Consider the following 21,157-nt stretch of genomic DNA (forward strand, 5'->3'; position numbering starts at 1 on the left):
CAAACAGACACAATAGATACAAAAGAGGGACGAAAGATACTAGAGGGACAGTCAAATTCATAAATCGAAAATTAACTGACAACGCCATGGCTAAAAATGAAAAAGACAAACAGACAAACAATATAACACATGACACAACATAGAAAACTAAAGAATTAGTTACAAATAGAAAAAAAAAACTGACATTAACACACGACCAACGGGGCCCGTTTCTAACGAAGAAAGTTAACTACTGCGAATCCGATTGCGATTGTCGGACATAAGGTCCATTTTGGTATTATCATCTCTTCGACGTTTTTGAATCTGCTTAAAATAGCATCGAACATCACTGAAATTACATTAATAATTGCTGAATTGAAAAATAAGTTGGTATGAAAATAAATGTTTATGTCATTCCGTTTTATTTACATTTTGACTTATCCTATCACACACCTCAGAATAAAAAAAAAACTAAACATGAAGTTACTGATCCGTGTATTTTTAAATTTTAGACGCAACAGAAGTTGAAGAATTTCAGTCAATGGTTAAAAACAATTCCATGATATATTATGGGATAGAGTTTGATAGAAATGGAAACTTTACGAAGAGATATGAAAATACATGTCTGAACAGGGTAAGTTTAAAACTAAACGTAGCTTTGAAAACAAAACATATACAGGCCACGAAACAGGATGATAAAAGATCTTTCTTTTTGCACAAACATGCACAAACACAAATCCCAGAACAAATGAATGATTCTCTCGATTTATCATTAAAACTATTGTATGTGCCTTTTTTTTACCCTCTCTGCCGTTGTATTTGCCAATAAATACTTTATCCGACTGGACGCTTGTAACGTCACGATCATCAATGCGTTTTTGAACGTTAACATTCGGTGTAATTAAACAGATATAGCATGTTCTTAAGGGGTATTTGTGAAAAATACCAGTCTATAGAATGAATTTCCCTCGCCTTACGGCTTGCGAAATTTAACATTCTCTCGACTGGTATTTTTCGCAAATACCCCTCTTTAACATGATATATCTGTTCTAATTACACCTTATGTAAGAATCCGGGGTTTTGATTGGTTAATAGCCAGTGTATTTTTCACCAATTTGCTGTTATCAAATGAATATCGTTCATTTTTAACGCCGCCGGGGTATTTGCTAAAAGGATATGCCTTTTTTACCCTCTCTGCCGTGGTATTTGCCAAAAAATACTCTATCCGACTGGACGCTTGTAACGTCACGATCATCAATGCGTTTTAGTACATTAACATTCGGTGTAATTAAACAGATATATCATGTTATTGAGGGGTATTTGCGAAAAATACCAGTCTTGAGAATGAATTTCCCTCGCCTTACGGCTCGTGAAATTTAACATTCTCTCGACTGGTATTTTTCGCAAATACCCCTCCTTAACATGATATATCTGTTCAAAAATACCACGACAGAGAGGGTAAAAAAGGTATATCAGTTTAGCACATACCCCGGCGGCGTTAAAAATGAACGATATGCATTTGATAAAAGTAAATTGGTGAAAAAAACACTTGCTATCAACCAATCAAAACTTAGGATTCTTACATAAGATGTAATTAACTTAACAAACGTAATCTTTGGACGATGTTTGTTAAATGAATGCCTTTGTTAAACAAAACATATACACTGATCTTTTGTTTCAGAATTGGAATTTGATAGACATTAATGCATAAGTTACGTTTTTATACTTTAAAAAGCAACTATTCAAGATTTATACTGCAACTAGTTGTGTTTATTTCCTAAATATAGTAACACAGCTATATTGTGTGTAATGTCAATTTCATCATGGATCACTTTTACTACAATCAGGGGTTCCTTAAAGGATGAACATAAGTTGAAATAAGTTTTACAATAGCTATCAATGTATTAATTTAAGTTGCAGTATAAAAATAATATTAGTACAATATCAGAAAAATATAAACTTTTTTGTATTCGGCGCTAAACTTGGGAAGGGCTCTGTAGAACCTCGCCCTTCCCCAGTTTCTCAGCCTCATACAAAAAAGTTTATATTTTTCTGACATTGAACTCATATTGTATATATTTATTTGTCAATCATTTTAGGATACACGTTTTGGTGGAGTTTGTAAATATTTAGGATTTCAAGAATTAACTTTTTACAAGCAACCAATCAAAGTTGAGTACATAAATAAATCTCCAATGATACTGGTCGTCCATGACATCATTAGTCAGAATCTCATCGAGAAATTAAAAGGATTTTCAAACCAGGTAAGAAATGTAATAGTTATGGGCAGGGTAAAAAAGTTTTCTAATTTTACCAAGGTCAGGGCAAACAAAATTACTACATTATGTCTACAAAATTTCCAAACTGCAACTTTCGGATTGCATGTTAATAATGCACTACCAAACTTTTCTAATGGCACATCTATTTGAAAAGCAAGCATTTGAAACATATATTTATACACTTTAACACATACTGTGAATAACTAATTTTGAGTTTATTATGGCTTAAGTTTTGACACTTTATGAGTTCTCTGAAATGTGCGTATATTTATTGTTTAATTGGAAAATATTACAAAAAGCAATATTGAAAATTTGAAAAAATAAAAAAAAATATTCATTTTTCCACCGCTTTAGTTTTTAACAACATTTTGAAAATGTGGTTTGTGATTATATTTCTATAAATGATTTGACTTTCAATCTATTGTTATTCTGGCATGATTGCTTTTTTCTTACGGTGCATGCTGTTCAGTGTATCGATTGCATGGAAATAAAAATAATCAGTACAGAGTTTCAACATAAAGTGTTATTTCTAACAATTCACGAAGTCTGCTTTTTAAGGTAGATTCATGGTATACCGCCATCTTGGATTGCACAATCGCAGTACAAAATCGGTCTAATTATTTGCCTAAATCTGCAAATTTGGAGACAGATTTTCAATTCAATGGTTAGACTGTTTTTTCTATTTGAAGACAAATTGTTAATTAATCGTATTATTCAATATATTTTAACAAATATCAATTTTTTTGGTATAAAATTTTTTTTTTTTCAAATGAGCCATTTAAGGGGAAATAACTCTTTTAGTACAAAATTTATACTGGGCTAATAGGGAAATTTTTTATTTTTACTTGTAGCAAGAAAACAAGTTCGGTGACACCATGTTTTCTTTTTATTTTCTTAAAACATATAATGAAACCTTTCTTCTCACAATTTATTTCAAAATTCTATCTCATAGTTTTTTTTTTATGCACACTAATGTGTTTTTTCATGAACAAACTAACCAAATTTTGGCAATTTTCAACGACCCATAGCTTGAAAAATAGCACGGTGACCCATACTTTTTATTAAATTTTTGAAAGAGCATAATAAAATCTTCATTTTGGCAAATTATGAAAAAATTCTGTCTCAAAAAATATATACTTGTGATCTACCTTAAAGGGAAGCATTTGGTGTCCTTCGGAATGCCCACAATATGGCGATAAACCTTGAAACACCTTCATTTTGTACTAATAAGTTTATAAATTACTATGATACCCCCTGACAAAAAACGATTGGTTTACTTGAAGAGAAAAAAATAAAATCTGTTTTAACAAATGAACATGATGAGGGCTCTACGTTATATGATATGAGTGACGGATATAACCACCCCTTAAAAAAACCAAAAAAAAAAAACAAAATCAAAAAAACAACCCATCTACACCGAAGTTCGAATTGACCCGAAAAAGAGGTCAGAAAATAGTTTTTAATATATAAAACGAATGAAATAATATACAGAAAGGACTATCAAACATTGTCTATCTAAACACTTATTCTATATTTCCAGTTACACAGATCGAAAGTCCTGAGTGATGATTCGCTTTTGAGGCATGTTGATTCCAGTGACAGAACTAGCTCGACGTAAGTCTTCAATTTTAGTGTTAATAATTGATTCTTTATTTCCAGTTACAAAGATCAAAAATCTTTAGTGATGATTCACTTTTTAGGAAAGTTGATTCCAGTAAAAGAACTAGCTCGACGTAAGTCCTTCATTTAAATGTTAACAATTGATTCAAATGTATATTAAAAGTAAACGTAACAATTTGAAAAAAGAGCCAATCTTCTTATTCTTATACTGTATTATTTTACTAAGTTTTGATCTCACTACAACAGATAATCAATTGGGTAAATAAAAAAGTGGATTTCTATATTACACTGCACAATAATGTCAGAGAATAAACCAGCTTTTATGAATATTAAATTTCGGGATTTACCCACTAAATTAATGATAATTGATATCCCAGGAATAATAATAAACTCACAGTGGGTATATTATCAGCAATTTTATCATACCCTTATTTTTTCAGATAATTAACTTTACTCATTTCAAAACTGTTCCATTTGACTCTTGTTGTAGGTATAACTTTATGGATGATATGTCTGATCCTGATATGATTAAGTTTAATGATCTTCTAGAACGTCTGACTGGACTGAGAACAAACATTCGACAAGCTGACCACTTGCAGGTAAAAAAAGGTTGAATACTTATAAATAGATATAGAAAGATGTGGTGTGAGTGCCAATGAGACAACACTCCATCCAAATAACAATTTGAAAAAAGTAAACCATTATAGGTCAATGCACGGCCTTCGACACGTTGTCTTGGCGAACACCGAACAAGAAGCTATAAAGGCCCCCAAAATTACAAGTGTAAAACCATTCAAATGGGAAAACCAACGTTCTGATCTATATAAAAAAAAACGAGAAACGAGAAACACGTATAAATTACATAAACAAACGACTACTACTGTACATCAGATTCCTGACTTAGGACAGGTGCACACATTTGCAGCGGGATTAAACGTTTTAATGGTACCAAATTAAACCTTCTCCCTTTTTCTTAAAAAAAGCATAACAACACAACATAGAAAAACACACGATAACATATCAATTGGCAGGCTTAACTCAATCCAAAAACGTAAATTTAAAATACATGAGTTATCAAAGGTACCAGGATTATACTTGAATACACCAGACGCGCGTTCCGTCTACACAAGACTCACGAATGACGCTCATGCAGATAAAAAATGTTACAAAGTCAGACAAGTACAAAGTTGAATAGCATTAAGGAGCCAAAATCCCCCCCCCCCCCCAGGCTAACGTAATCTATGCCTGGAAGATAAAATTACGAAATACGGAATACATAGAGATATTTCAGACTGGAACACCAACAATCCTATAATAACTCTGAAAAAGTGTTCAGATGAAGTTACTTTTATAGTTGATATTCCGAAAAAAAACCACAATATATCTTAAGGGGATTTATAATTCGACAGAAAACCGCAAAAAAAAAATATATGAAAAACAACCAAAAACAACGAAAAAATGGTAACCAGTCTTAGAACACTACACAGAAAACTAAATGCTGAGTAAAAAAAAAATCGACCTGTTCACCTCCGTGATAAATCAGGCTTATATCTTCTGTACTCTTACCATGCTTACCATAGAAATGATCAATTTTTTTGGAATTTCTCAGAATATCGAGAAACGCTTCTACTCAGCATTTAGTTTTCTGTGTAGTGTCACGGTACCTGTCTATCCCAAATTCATGTATTTGGTTTTGATGTTATATTTGTTTTTCTCGTGGGATTTTGTCTGTTGCTTGGTCCGTTTCTGTGTGTGTTACATTGTAGTGTTGTGTCGTTGTTTTCCTCTTATATTTAATGCGTGTCCCTCAGTTTTAGTTTGTTACCCAGATTTTGTTTTTATGCCCCACCTACGATAGTAGAGGGGCATTATGTTTTCTGGTCTGTGCGTCTGTTCGTTCGTTCGTCCGTCCGTCGGTTCGTTCGTTCGTTCGTCCGTCTGTCCCGCTTCAGGTTAAAGTTTTTGGTCGAGGTAGTTTTTTATGAAGTTGAAGTCCAATCGACTTCAAACTTGGTACACATGTTCCCTATGATATGATCTTTCTAATTTTAATGCCAAATTAGAGATTTTACCCCAATTTCACGGTCCACTGAACATAGAAAATGATAGTGCGAGTGGGGCATTCGTGTACTGAGGACACATTCTTGTTTGTCCATGAATTTATGAGTTTGAACAGCGGTATACTACTGTTGCCTTTATCTATTCCATTGCTTTTTCATATGAAACATTGAGATACAAATATGCCGAATAGACTTATTATGGAACGCCGGAACTGTCTTATAGTGTAAATATTTAATGTGTTTTGTCGATTTGCCTTTACGTCCTGTCATTTCTTCTTTATGTTATGTGCAGATGCCTTTATTTCCTGACACGGCATCTCTTTGTTATGTAAAATTAGTAATTTGTTTGGTCAAACAATTATATGATATGTCATTGCTAAACTTTGTTGTGTAAAATATGCATTACATCATGCTGTAACTACTATATATTCTGTGAATAGTTCGAAACTTTATGATCAACCACCTTTTCATTCTCTTATATTTTATCTATGCTGCGTCTATTCTTCTTTTACGTAAGTCAGTTAATAATTGCGTCCTGTCTCAAGTGTTATTGTTATGTCAAATGTTCCAAAGCTTTTGTTTTGATACACCTTTGTTCTATGTAAATCAGATAATATTATAGTATTTTGACATTATGTTTTGTTTATACATATGTATCTCCAGTGAAAAACCCAATACATCATGGTATAATTCAAATGCGTTTTGCCGAACACTTGATACTCTCTGTGAGCATTCATTACGTCATGTGAAAATGCCTTTTACATTATGTGCAAACAACTAATACGTTTTGTGCAAACCTCGTTTACCTTATGTGCAAACATCGTTCACCCTGTGTGCAAACATCGTTTACCCTGTGTGCAAACATCGTTTACCTTATGTGCAAACACCTTTTAAGTTATGTATAAAAACTACATCATTATGTGCAAACACTATTACGTTATGTGCAAATACTGCTTACATTATGTGCAAACACCATGTAAGTTATGTGCAAATGCCTATTACGTTATGTCCAAACATCAATTACGTTATGTGCAAACACCTATTACGTTATGTCCAAACACCTTAACGTTATGTGCAAACACCTATTACGTTCTGGTAAACGCTTTTTTGACACAGATTAAAACAAAACGCATCAATGATATGCATTTTGAAAATGAAGAAAATTAAAAGTTTGACCTTTCTAACAAACTGTGGATTTTTATATTAATTATATTGATTGGTGTAAAAATGCTATATACATACAATGTATCTAGTTTGATGGGAAATTATTTGCTCTTCGCAAGAGTGTGCGTTATGCATCCATGCTTTGAAAATTTGTTTACTTTACTTGTTGAAAATTATAACAAATATACAGACACGACATTAGTTTTCAAGAGGTGCAGCCGGAAGAAACAATACGACATAAAAAGGAAGATGTGGTACGAATGCTAATGTGACAACTCTTCCCAAGAGACCAGGATGATTTGTTATTACCCTCCAAGTAGGGTTTTCATCTAGCGAGAAACGTGTACTAGATTAATGATACAAATGTAATGACGTCTCCCACGATTCATGTAGCAGCTAAGGAATCCTACAAATGTTTAAGATTTTTTTTTTCATATTAAAAACTGCATTATCCTGTAATCTACACAAATGATGCATACACATATTTTCTGTTTTTGAATGAAAGGGTTATCAGCCTTGTTTCACCTTCACTGGCCAAACTCGAAATTAAATCCCGCAACTTGAAACTCCAGAAAATGACTTTCATTTATCCGTATTTGGTCCGGTAACTTTTCGAACCGTGTCATCAAGAACGATACAAAAAATAAATATTATAGTAAATTGAAATGTTTTCTTCTATTATTTTTTTTATAAGTGATATGCATATCATTTATTTTGTTGTGTATAAGAATAAATAAATAATTTCGTTGCTAAAATGGTCATCTTAACACAATTTTCCTTTTGATTTTCAGAAAAAACCTGACTATCTATAAAAAAAGATGTGGTATGAATGCCAATGAGACAATTCTCCACGAGAGACCAAATGACAAAGAAATAAATAACAATATATAGATCTTCGTATGGCCTTTAACAAAACACCCATACCGCATAGTCATCTAATCTATTTATTTTTCTACCCCATTTAATTTTTCACCAGTTTAAAAAAATGGTTACAGTTAAGTAATTCGCTTTTATCCTGCAATTAGTTAGTTATTGTATACAAATAACAGATAAACAAAATTTTATCCTCAAAGTGCGGTTACAATCTTGAATTGATGCAATCTTGATCGCCTTGAAATCGACGTAACACATTTAGTTTAAATTCTTAAAATAAAATCACCTATATAACGAAAAGAAAACAGAGAAGACTTTAACACGAAAGGGAAGGCTTAAATTCTTCTGTAATTTTCCTGCTACCAATTATAAATTAAGAAAGTCATGTTTTGTATTGTTGGAATTTCGGAACCCTCTTATTCGTCCGTTTAAAGCACCATGAAATTGCCAGCTAACTCCCAGTTTTCAAAAATCTTTAAATGTGCAGTATGTCATTGATACGGTTTGAGTTCTCAAAATGAATCAAGATAAAATAAAAATAACAAGACATTTATGAAAAATATAAAACCCTTGTTATGTTTTATCAATTTTTGAGAACATCTTTAGGTTGAAGATATTAATCAAAGTACTGAAGTACTGAACATCGGATGACCGCAAGTTCTAGTGGACGGTCACAAGCACTTGTCTAAGAAAACCAAATCACATTTCTTTACCTGAACGTGACGTTAAAGTACAGATATATATTTTTTCTGTGCGTGGATGATAAATTCAACCTCATCGAAAAGGGATACAAATCAGTAAACTCTGTTTTTTTTTGTTATACATTATTTTAATATTTGTTAATTACAGTTACAGGTATATATAATTTTTATCCATTTGTATATCATTCTATTGCACTATATTAATTATAGTGCTGTGCAAGTGCATGGTGGACACTCTGCTGTAATAATTCGATTTTTCTGATAGATTGAATTTGAGTGGGCATTCATATTTTCCAGCAAAACATTCAATGTCCCATGCAGAGAGAGGGAGCAAAGACAGATAATTCTGCATGGGAGATTGCAAACGTTCTTATAAATATTAAAGATTTTTTACTCTATTTATGTTTCTAACGAGTTTAACGACATTTTCACATCATTAATTTATGTTCAAAATAATATATTTTTAGGAGTATCCATTTGAAATGAATTAAGAACAAGTGATAAGGAATGTAATTTTGCACATGATAACGTCCGCGTATTTATTGTTATCATGTTTATAGATCGGTTACAATCTCAAAACGAAGGTTACGTAATGGAAATGTTAGGCGACAGCAATACACATTAATGCCCTCACGGTCATCCGATGTAAAATGAATAAAGAAGTTGTTCATTAAGATATCATTAGATAAACAAACACACGGATATATTTTTTATTTCTCTTTTTGATTTCTTATTCAATGACGGAACCAGAATTTTGAAAATGATGGAGCTGCGTTTGTTGGTTCTATAAGCAGTTTGATTAAGAGGGGGCTCTCGGCTCAGTTTTGCCACAACTCCCTGCTGATTCAAACAAACACAAGATAAGAGGTGGCGGGAAAATATCTTCGTCCGCGGTCAATAACATCTGAATAGACACATATATAATGTGTTGACCTTGTCAAAAGTCTATAATTCATAAATGTAATTCGGCGCCTTCTAAAACCAAATGTTATGAATATGTATGCAAGATATGGCGACCTATGAAATGACCCGCTTGGTGCAGATGAAAGAGAACATTACAAAAATAAGGCCGTTAGTGCTTTCGTTTGAATTGTTTTACATAGTCTTTTCGATGCCTTTTATTGTTGACGATGTGGTATGGGCTTTGCTCATAGTTAAAGGCGTACGGTGACCTAAAGTTGTTAATTTCTGTGTCATTTTGGTCTCTTGTGGAGAGTTGTCTCATTGGCAATAATACCACGTCTTCTTTTTTAAATCAACACATTTTCCGTAAAGAAATGAGGTTGCATTTTGTTTTTTACATGTAGCCTTTTTTGCTTCGAATAACAGGACAGAGCTTTTAGTTTCAGTCTATACTAGAACACACCCGCGAAATCGCGGGCATTCAGAGCGTAGTTTAAAGTCAGTGATCGGGAAGGACGTGTGCCTTGCGCCTATAGCGCATATTGACCAGAAATGGCGCATACAGTGCCAAATTTAAGCGCCCACGTGGCACACGATATTTTTCACTTCGTTTCGAAATGTTTAGATATCGTCAAATGAATTTAGGATCGTGTTCCGTGCCGCCATGTGTGTGTACACAACTGTGTAATGTTCCTCCAATAATAGGAGCACCTATATATTTTTGGGACGTTTTTGGTGTTTCCCTATCATAATAATACAATACAATACAATACAATACAATATTTTTATTTTCCAAATTAAAGGGCCCATTAAGAGCATAACATTAATTACAACGTGACATAAACATTACAGAGTGATTAAAGAAACATAAAATAATAATTGAAATTCAAATGCATGAAGAAAGGATCAGTGGTCAAGGGGAGATAATTTTGATATATTTTAGAGTATCTAACTAATTTTCTGATTTTCTTAGTTGCAGGCCTTTATCCAGGAATGCACATAAAATACATAGAAATCTGCTATCTTCATTAATCATGATCCATGAAAAAAGATCATTAATATTTTAAGGAACCATGCGATTTAACGTCTCGGTGTTTTCCTATTGCAATAATAGAACCTTGCGGTCTAACTGATATCCCGAAAAACGTAGTTAGCCATCATTCATGATATATTTGTATATAAACATGATAAACAACTTTGAATTTGTGAAATTTGGCTAGTACAGACGAGATTTAACTCTAATAATAATCTCATTTAGTTTAGCTTGCTATTATTTCGATTGAAGAACCCCAAGACTTTTTAGGAATATAGTTTTTGTCTCCATAAAAGACGCCTAACTGTTCTTGTCATTTTTTTTATCTTTGGCTCGTTTTCACATTTTGTAAACATGACTTCAGCAATTTGTTGTTATGTTCTATGAATTAATGGTACTCTATACTGTTATTCTTGTCACAGTGATGAAGTTATAATAATACAAGTGCAGAGGAAATGCCTGAAATGTCCTCTGATACGGAACGTCTAGAATAAGTATGGTATCGACGAAGACCCAAATTTAATGTACAAAAAACAACCATGAACATGAACAAGGCAACAGTACCAGTTTAAACATTGTAAATAAAGGTTGACTAAAATATTGTTGGGGTTGGAAGAAGTTATTGTATATTCATTGAAATTGAAATTATAAAATCACAGGAACACTATCCATGATTGTATTTAAAATCATAAAGGTAAGTATCAACACCTCTTTGCCAAAATATACTGATATATTATTTTTTTTACAGAAGTCAATTAAAATGGCCCCCTCATTTGACAACATGGCCCATTATTTTTTTAAATGGCCCATTGAATTTATTTTTGAGGGGCCCTGGGCCCATAGTGAAAAAAACCTTCCAGATCACTGTAAAGTATGTTAAGTGTTGTTGGTAGAATTTTGTAAAATACAGAATGACTGGAGAATTTTAGCAAAAGTATCATAAGTCATAGGTTATTTGGGACAGGGAAATGTTTTTTTTCCCTCCACCTTTTTTTACAAAGTTTCCATTTTTTGGTTTTCTATCAATTTCAATATGAACATACATTAAGTATGTTATGAACATTTAAGTAAGGAGCCTGTAATTCAGTGGTTGTCGTTTGTTTATGTGCTACATATTTGTTTTTCGTTCATTTTTTGTACATAAATAAGGCCGCTAGTTTTCTCGTTTGCATTGTTTTACATTGTCATTTCGGGCCTTTTGGAGCTGAGTATGCGGTATGGGCTTTGCTCTTTGTTGAAGGCCGTACGGTGACCTATAGTTGTTAATTTCTGTGTCATTTTGGTTTCTTGTGGAGAGTTGTCTCAATATGGCAATCATACCACATCTTCCGCTTTTTTTGTAATCAATGAATTTTGTAAAAGATTTAATGACTGGAGAATTTCAGAAAAGGTATAAAAAAATTCACATGAATAATTTTAGCGTTTACAATCTGTATATTATGAACATTCATTACTATATAAATAAAGCGTATTTACTTCCAATTCTAAGTTTCCTAATCGATCCATGGTGATCATTGATATAATATACAGACCCTCTCTATTTAATACCCTCTGTGACCGCCGTGGATAGTAAACTTGAAAATGATAGCAGAAAAAAAAAAAAAATTCTGAAAATACACTTCATTCGTAGTATATGTATTTTCAAACACAGGTGCTTGAGGACAGGGTCCTGTATGAGCCCCATATAGTCCCTCCCCCTAATTATCATAAATCTCAAATTTTTCGATATATATATCACTTATTTGTACCATATATATACTAATATACCATATTTATACTCAAAATATGCATGTTTACTATCAACGTGAATCTCGACTATAGAGCGAAAAATCTCAGATTTATGACAATAAGGGGGAGGGACTATATGGGGATCATACAGGTCTGTCCTCAAGCGCCTGTGTTTCAAAGTATTACAAAAAAACGCAAACCGGAAGTCTAATCTGACTTAAAATTTCGTCCAATGACGGGACACTATCCGGATGCCTTTTTTCTCGTTTTTCTCCTAAAATAACTGAATCTGAATAATCATATGAATGAATGACAAATGCGACTATGCACTGTACCTATAGGACACAGAGGCGTGTTGATTAATTTATTGTGGAAAGAAGAGAAGCGACACATAAAATGAGGTCTTCTCGTTTAATAGTATAGAATACACGCCATCTTGAAATAATAAATTGTAACATATAAATTCTGTTTGTTTGCTTCATGATGGGGCTGATATTTAGTGGCTTAAATGCGATAAATAATTACAAACTGTTCTCTTCTGAGGATATTAAGCCATCAAATGCCGGAAATTTAACTATGTGTATTATATTTCAGATCAAATGTTATTAATTCATGGTCGTTTTATTATGCATTTATATTACACACTAAAATTGAAAATTGAAATATCAATCATTAATAAGTGTTTATTTGCATTGCTAATCTGCAATATGCACGATTTGTTTGCTAAAAAATGTTCCTGTACAATGTTTTCAAAAATGCATTAAATGTATTTTATGACTTTTGCCAATCTAGGCACTACTCCAGAGAGACACACCTCGAGAATCGTGTCTATATATTTGTAAATATTTTAATTTTCAACAAGTAAAGTGAACAAAATATAAAAAGAATGGACGTATAACGCACACTCTTTACATAGAACACAAAACTAAATATTTATATAACATTTTTATGTCAATCAATATATAAAAATACTACATTTCCAATACTAAATCAACATCCCGATGCACATATATAACCTTCAGTTCACATTCAGCATCCAATGGATATCACCTTGAAAAAGAATACAACGAAGTCGTTTAGAGTATTTAGAAAGCTAAAACTTATAATTTTCTTAATTTTCAAAATGTATATCACTGATGCGTTTTGTTTTAATCTGTGTCAAAAAAGCGTTTACCAGAACGTAATAGGTGTTTGGACATAACGTAATAGGTGTTTGCACATAACGTAATAGATGTTTGGACATAATGTAATAGCATTTGCACATAACTTACATGGTGTTTGCACATAATGTAAGCGGTATTTGCACATAACGTAATAGTGTTTGCACATAATGATGTAGTTGTTATACATAACTTAATAGGTATTTGCACATAACGCAATAGGTCTTTGCACATAAGGTAAACTATGTATGCACATAGGGTAAACGATGTTTGCACATAAGGGGAACGATGTTTGCACATAAGGTAAACGAGAATTGCACAAAACGTATAAGTTGTTTGCACATAATGTAAATGGCATTTGCACATGACGTAATGAATACTCACAGAGAGTATCAATTGTTCGGCAAAACGCATAGGAACTATACCATGATGTGTCGTGTTTTTCAGTGGAGATACATATGTATTAACACAACATAACGCCAACAGACTATAATATCATGAGGTTTACATAGAACAAAGGTGTATCAAAACAAAACCTTTAGAACATTCGGCATAACAATAACACTTGAGACAGGACGCAATTTTTAACTGACTTACGTAAAAGAAGAATCGACAGAACATAGATAAAATATGAGAGAATGTAAAGGTGGTTGATCATAAAGTTTCGAAGTATTCACATAATATATAGTAGTAAAAGCATGATGTAATGCCTATTGTACACAACAAACTTTAGCAATGACATATAATACTACTGTTTGACCAAACAAATAACTAATTTGACATAAGAAGAAACGACAGAACGTAAAGACAAAGTGACAGAACACATTAAATATTTACACTATAAGACAGTTCCGGCGTTCCATAACTTATCCCTAGTTTATATTTACATGAGCAACACAACGGGTTCTAGTTATGGAGGAGAATCTACCCTTCCAAATCACCTCGGATCAACCCAGTTTTTGGTGGGGTTCTTGTTACTCGGTCTCCAGTTTTGTATGCTGTTTTGTATACTTTTGGTCATTTTTCGTTTTTTTGTCCTAGCATTGTCATTTTGTTTTCAATTGATGAGTTTGATTATCACTTTGGTATCTCTCGCCTCACTTACAAATACAATGACGTATAATTCATTAACTTTTATTATAAAAAAGTTAAAAAGTTAAAGTTTGACAATTAAACGATCGATTTGTCCTTGTGATGATTTGACAGTAGTCATGTGATCAAGAATTTATAGATCAATTTTTTCTTTATAAACATAAATTTTGTGCGTCCGTTATCGAGGAAGTTGAAAACCTAGTTTAATTAAACATTACTCCCCTTTGAAAAACAAATGTACTAGGTTTAGCTCTGGCCTTCCGCGTTTTGATTCGGACACCAGTGATGAGTCTAAGGCAGTCATAATATGTGTCTGGCGCTATACAGTATACGCATATTATCTTTGACATGTGTTTGTACAGTTTGTTTTCTGCTTGTATTATGAAACTGTTTGGACCAATAAAAATCACTAATCCTGATTGTTTAACCGAAAATTCATTCCTCGAAAAGTTTGAACATTACTTATAAAGGAATTGTAATTTTTTACTGCGGTACACAAAAATACGCAAAAATCAACTACCGTAGATTCGGGTGTGGTAGAATAACGATACAATAAAAATAAACTGAGTAGTTAGGCATTTATGTACTGAGACTCGTTAGTTTCATAAGTGAACTTTCAACTCTGTGACAACTTAAGAGAGCTAGGTGTACTGGTGCTTTTTCTATAGTACACGGATATACATTCAATTATCTTTTCCCCCCTTTGTTTACAGTAGTCGTTGTTGTCTTTGACTTTCAATGAAATCTAGCGACATGCCGTTTGTTTTGTTTTTTAAACACTTATCTTAATTTATCATTTGTAAATATATATTATTTGTAAAATATTCATTACTTTAGTTATGTAGAAAATATTTGTTTTTAATTCAGATTGTAAATTACGGTATCGGCGGAGAATATCAGCCACATTTTGATTGGCTGGATGAAACATTGGTAAGATTTGAATTTTTCGAAATAGTTATGAAATAGTCAATGAAATAAAGAGGAGCGAAAAAGTTAAAAGAAAAAAATTCAAAGAAAATTCAAAACAGAAAGTCGCTTATCAAATTACAAAATTAAAAGCTCAAACACATCAAACCAATTGTAAATAACTGTCATATTCCTAGCTTGGGACTAGTATTACTTTATGTAGACCTACTGGATACAACCTTTCTATTTAATGTTTTTTTTTACCCCCAATAATTTTTTTATTTTATTTATGAAGCACATGTTAATCGTTTTGTTTTTATCTATAATATGTCACTCTCTGTATGAATGAGTTCCGACACAACAAATAGTGTGTTAGTTGGAAGCGTCAACAATCTTTCATTAAACCCACACATAAAGAAATGTTTCTTCTTATGCCTGTGATTAGATCTTATTATGCATATTAACAGTAATGGAATACAGAGAGAATATTTAAATTATAATGTTTGCTTTTTTGTGTGTTGTGATGACCTTATGTCTTAACCGTTGAAAATAAAATGAGCAATATCTGTAAGAACATATAAAAATGGTTGATGAAAATTAAATTAACCGAGAAAAGTTAAGGAAACTTCTCAACAAATGCATTTAAAATCGTCAGCTAGCGCCGAGATTTTAATAGTTACATTCTGAGTCAGCATTCAAGAAGGCATGGCTATCATGATATATATGCCACATGTAGTATTGAATAGCATTTATATGATTGTCATGTTTTCCTTGCAAAACCGTAATATTGCTTATAGGTGAAAGACTTATTATCATACTATTTTTGTAAGCAAACCCGTATTGTTTTAAATGACAATATAACATGTGTACAATATATGATAATGCGTTATCTGCACTGTTAAAAATGAATTATCATGAACAAACATTTTAATAAAATAGTTTTAAACTTGTAAACAGTATTTAAACAGTTATCAAAGGTACCAAGATTATAATTTAGTACGTCAGACGCGCATTTCGTGTACATAAGACTCATCAGTGACGCTCACATCAAAATATTTATAAAGCCAAACAAGTACAAAGTTTGAATGAGAAGCAAATATAAAAAAATGCCAATACAGTTGTCATCATTGATTATATTGCAGCTTTCTGGTGTTCTTCATACTGCAACAAACAGGGTTTTGACTATAATACTTTACGTAAGTATAACATTTTACCTAATAACTAACTAAACGTTTTGTGGAGACGCCATTGCCGTTTCTTGTATCACCTCGAAACTCTTGTATTTTATTGAAATGATATTTATTGATCTGTTTATATATCAGTCCTGATATCTACTCGAAAAGTCCATTTAATTACGGAACAGATGTTTTCTGCACCAAATGTGCATTTCGACAGGTGCCACATGTGGAGTAGGATCTCCGTACACATCCGGAGTCCTTGAGATCCCCTCGGTGTATGAAGGGTATCGTGCTGCATAATCTTATTTTTCTATGTTGTATTTTGTGTACTAGTGTTTTCTGTCTTTTTCTTTTTTAGCCATGAAATTGTCAGTTTATTTTCGATTTATTAGTTTGACTGTCCCTCTGCTATATTTCGCCCCTCTTTTATGCCACCCCAGAATTTAAATAACTAGTTTCAGTATTATGATTGATCACCCATACTACTTCTCTAAGGGAAGATGGCATGTTAAGGGAAACGCTGTTGACCATTTTATATGATGAATAGTTAATACAATAGTTTTCTGTCAATTTGTGTTTTCTTTCTGTTCAGGTATTTATTAAATCAGCCAATCACATGTCTGCCTACAAAATTAGACCGTTGGTTTTCGGGTTTTCCCGTTTGAATGGTTTTACACTAGTAATTTTTGGGCCCTTTATAGCTTGTTGTTCGGTATGAGCCAAGGCTGTACATTGACCTATAATGGTTTACTTTTATAAATTGTTATTTGGATGGAGAGTTGTCGCATTGGCACTCACACCACATCTTCCTATATTTACAAAACTTCTTATTTCATTTCAGTACATTATAATTTAATAACTAAATTATGCATTTATCGCATTACAGTTGAGTGACGTGGAAGTCGGTGGTTCGACAGTTTTCCCAGAATTAGGACTTGCTGTGTCACCTGTGAAGGTATATATATATATATGTAAATACAATATATTATTCTGAAAGTATTAAGATAACATTCCAGGGACTCTCTATCAGTGTTAGACGGGATAAGCAATATTTATTATAAAGATTTTAGATGTTATTGCTTTTTATGCTTTCAATTTCGTATCGTATTTTGGTTCAATTATTTTGATGTGAGCTGCAATGACGAGTCTCATGTAAGTATCACTCGAATTTGACATAATTGATCATAAGGCTGGTATCGTTGATGGAAGCCAGATAATTGAACTCTACTAATGTGTGTAACCTATTGATTGAGGTTGTGTACGTTCGTTCCATTTTAGAGTTAAAACAGATTTTATCTACTTTTTATATTTTTACATTTCTTAATTGTTTAATGAGAGGTAAAATTTGCCCAAACGGATATCCTAATTCATACGTCGAACATACTGACAATACCATTATCAAACAAAAAAACCCGACGAACAGACAAAGAACAGTACACAAAATGCAACATTAAATAGTAACAACTGAGCAATATAAACTTCATCAAAAACCGGTTTGATTACATTGTCCTTTGATACTTTTGATAATTTTTACAGTATTAGCGATCGAAATAAAAAGAGCTACAAAGTTATTGTCAGAAGATAAAACCAAAAAAAACATAAAAACAAGTTAACGATTTCCGAGTTGTCTAAAAAGTGCAATTACTGTATCAATAGCCTGATAAAACTTATTTTTTGAGTTTTTTTCCTACATGTGGCAGGAGCATTGGACCTTAAATGATTTAACTACAACCCCATCCTCTGTTCATGGATAAACTCATCACAGATAACAGGATTACTTTTTGTATTTACGCCAGACGCGCTTTTCGTCTACAAAAGACTCATCAGTGACGCTCGAATTCAAAAAAGTTAAAAATGCCAAATAAAGTACGAAGTTGAAGAGAATATAGGACCAACATTAGTGTGACCTACCTATTTAGACTTATCACCAGGTTTGTACTAACATTATCAATTTTTGACGGATGCGAAATGTGAAACTAGATCTGCTTACCCTTGAAGAGCACATGAGATAAACCCTAATTTTGACTTAGTTCGTGTTGCTTAGTATTTTGTTTTCCATGCTGTGTTTTGTGTTGTATTGTTTTTTATTTTTGTCTTTCTTTTTTTGGTCATGACGTTGTTCGTTTATTATTGACTTATCAGTTTGAATATCCGTTCGGTATAATTTGCCCCTCATTTTAAATATGAGTGATAGTTAACCCGCCGATGATCGCATTTAGGCACTTAGGTGTGCCCTCTATAAAAAAAACCATAACGATAAATCCAATATTACTTGCAATAGATTTAACAGCCTTCAATCAATCTTTTTATGTTTAATGGAAGTACATTCGATCATTTGCATTACAGACTATATTGAACTTTTAGTGGTAATGACTAAGAACTTCGTTAGAATGTTTATGAAATGCATTTATATATTCCGTTCAATCTGAATTATAAATGTTGAAGGAGTTGAAAATAATTGGATAAAATTGTTTGGTACATTTCAAACTTAAACTAACCATATTACCGACATCATTACGGAAGACGCGATAAAAGCTTCCTTCATGTTTGCTATGGGAAAATGGGATCAAATAGTTATCAAAGGTACCAGGATTATAATTTAATACGCCAAAATCTCAATAACCGATCGTAACAAACAACACACTTTTCATCAACCTTTCATCAGGTTTCGGATACATCCAAAGATTCAGACATTGATACTCGGTTTTGTAACTGCCGATAAAAGGATTTGTTGAAAGTACATGTATGTTAGATTGTAATTAAAACACAATCAATCAATTTTGTAGGGTTCAGTTTTAATTTTTACAAATTTGGACAAAGATGAACAGGGTGACAAAGCAACATTACATGCAGGATGTCCAGTATTTTTTGGATCAAAATGGATCGCCAACAAATGGATACATAAAAAGGACCAAGATATGAATTTTTTGCAGACCAATCCCTCAATCTGGAAACATTTTTAGTCCATGACTTCTTGGGACGTATTTTTGATAACCATGTTTTGTCACTATGCAATATGTTAAGCTTATAATTCAAGAATAATTCAGTTAACATAAGGATGTCATTTGAAGGTTACCGATAAAATTATGTGATATGAAATTATAAATAAAGAATATATGTATATGCTTATTTCTTCTTAAACAAGACATAAACAATATTGTTCAAATAGCAACATATGTATTCCGGGAGTATTAAAAATTAAAATTTGTAGTCTCTATGAAAATACATTTAACTACGAATTAAGGAAAACATTTATACTTAGAGGCTAAGCATGTTACAAAATTTATGAATAATGAATGCATCTATATATACGCTGATTTCTTGTATCAAAAGACATACTCGATATTACTAGAAGCGAATCACAACGCTCTGCATGTTTAAAGATTCGATCAAAAGAATGTACATGTATATGTTAAACATCCATTAAAATTAAAGATTGAACATTCAAGACTTTATGAGTCCGGCATTTACAGATGCTACACTACGGGTACAGCATAAAGAATAGGATATGCTAACACTTCAAGAGTACCTGAGATCACCCTCGACTTGTTATGTTTTCCAAAAAATAATCAATACCATGATTTTCGTTACCTTTATTACAAAACATGTATAATAACTACTTTGATAGTATTACACGTATTAAGGGATGTAGTTAAGAATCACTGACAGATAAGTAGCAGAACACTCACTAGAAGCGAAATGATGAAACGGAATTGCAATGGTTGCTTGTGTAGTTCGGAGGCTTTAGACTGAAGATTGGGAGTGATATGATTGCTATGCGGCTATATAGATTTACATAATTAAATGCTTATATGGTCAGTTTTGGTTGTTGCGGACAAATAATTTTATTATATGAGTCAGTCTGAGGTATGAAAACTACTGAATTTTGTTTACGATTCAATATTTTAAATAAAAAAAGGACATGCTGGCACTCTAAATTGATGCGAACAAAATTTTTTAGTCATAATATTCAAATATTGCTACCTATTTTCTTATACAATCAATCCTTACATGAAAATATAACTCATTTACTATGTGGCTATATAGATTTACATAATAAAATGCTTATATGGTCAGTTTTGGTTGTTGCGGACAAATAATTTTATTATATGAGTCAGTCTGAGGTATGAAAACTACTGAATTTTGTTTACGATTCAATATTTTAAATAAAAAAAGGACATGCTGGCACTCTAAATTGATGCTAACAGAATTTTTTAGTCATAATTTTCAAATATTGCTACCTATTTTATTATACAATCAATCCTTACATGAAAATATAACTCATTTACTATGCGGCTATATAGATTTACATACTAGAATGCTTATATGGTCAGTTTGGGTTGTTGCAGACAAACAATTTTATTATATGAGTCAGTCTGAGATATGAAAACTACTGAATTTTGTTTACGATTCAATATTTTGAATAAAAAAGGACATGCTGACAGTCTAAATTGATGCGAACAAACGTTTTTAGTCATAAC

The 21,157-nt window shown here is 32.2% G+C and overlaps 1 long non-coding RNA gene across 1 annotated transcript; it reads left to right on the forward strand.

Moving 5' to 3' along the window:
- Positions 1–16,628: 16,628 nt before the first annotated feature.
- Positions 16,629–19,668, forward strand: LOC139497950 (uncharacterized). The gene is made up of 3 exons (XR_011657772.1): positions 16,629–16,694; positions 17,563–17,631; positions 19,463–19,668. It is a non-coding gene; the product is annotated as an uncharacterized lncRNA (long non-coding RNA).
- The last annotated feature ends 1,489 nt before the right edge of the window (positions 19,669–21,157 follow it).

The sequence above is a fragment of the Mytilus edulis genome, chromosome 12 (assembly GCF_963676685.1).
Source record: "Mytilus edulis chromosome 12, xbMytEdul2.2, whole genome shotgun sequence".
NCBI lineage: Eukaryota > Metazoa > Mollusca > Bivalvia > Mytilida > Mytilidae > Mytilus > Mytilus edulis.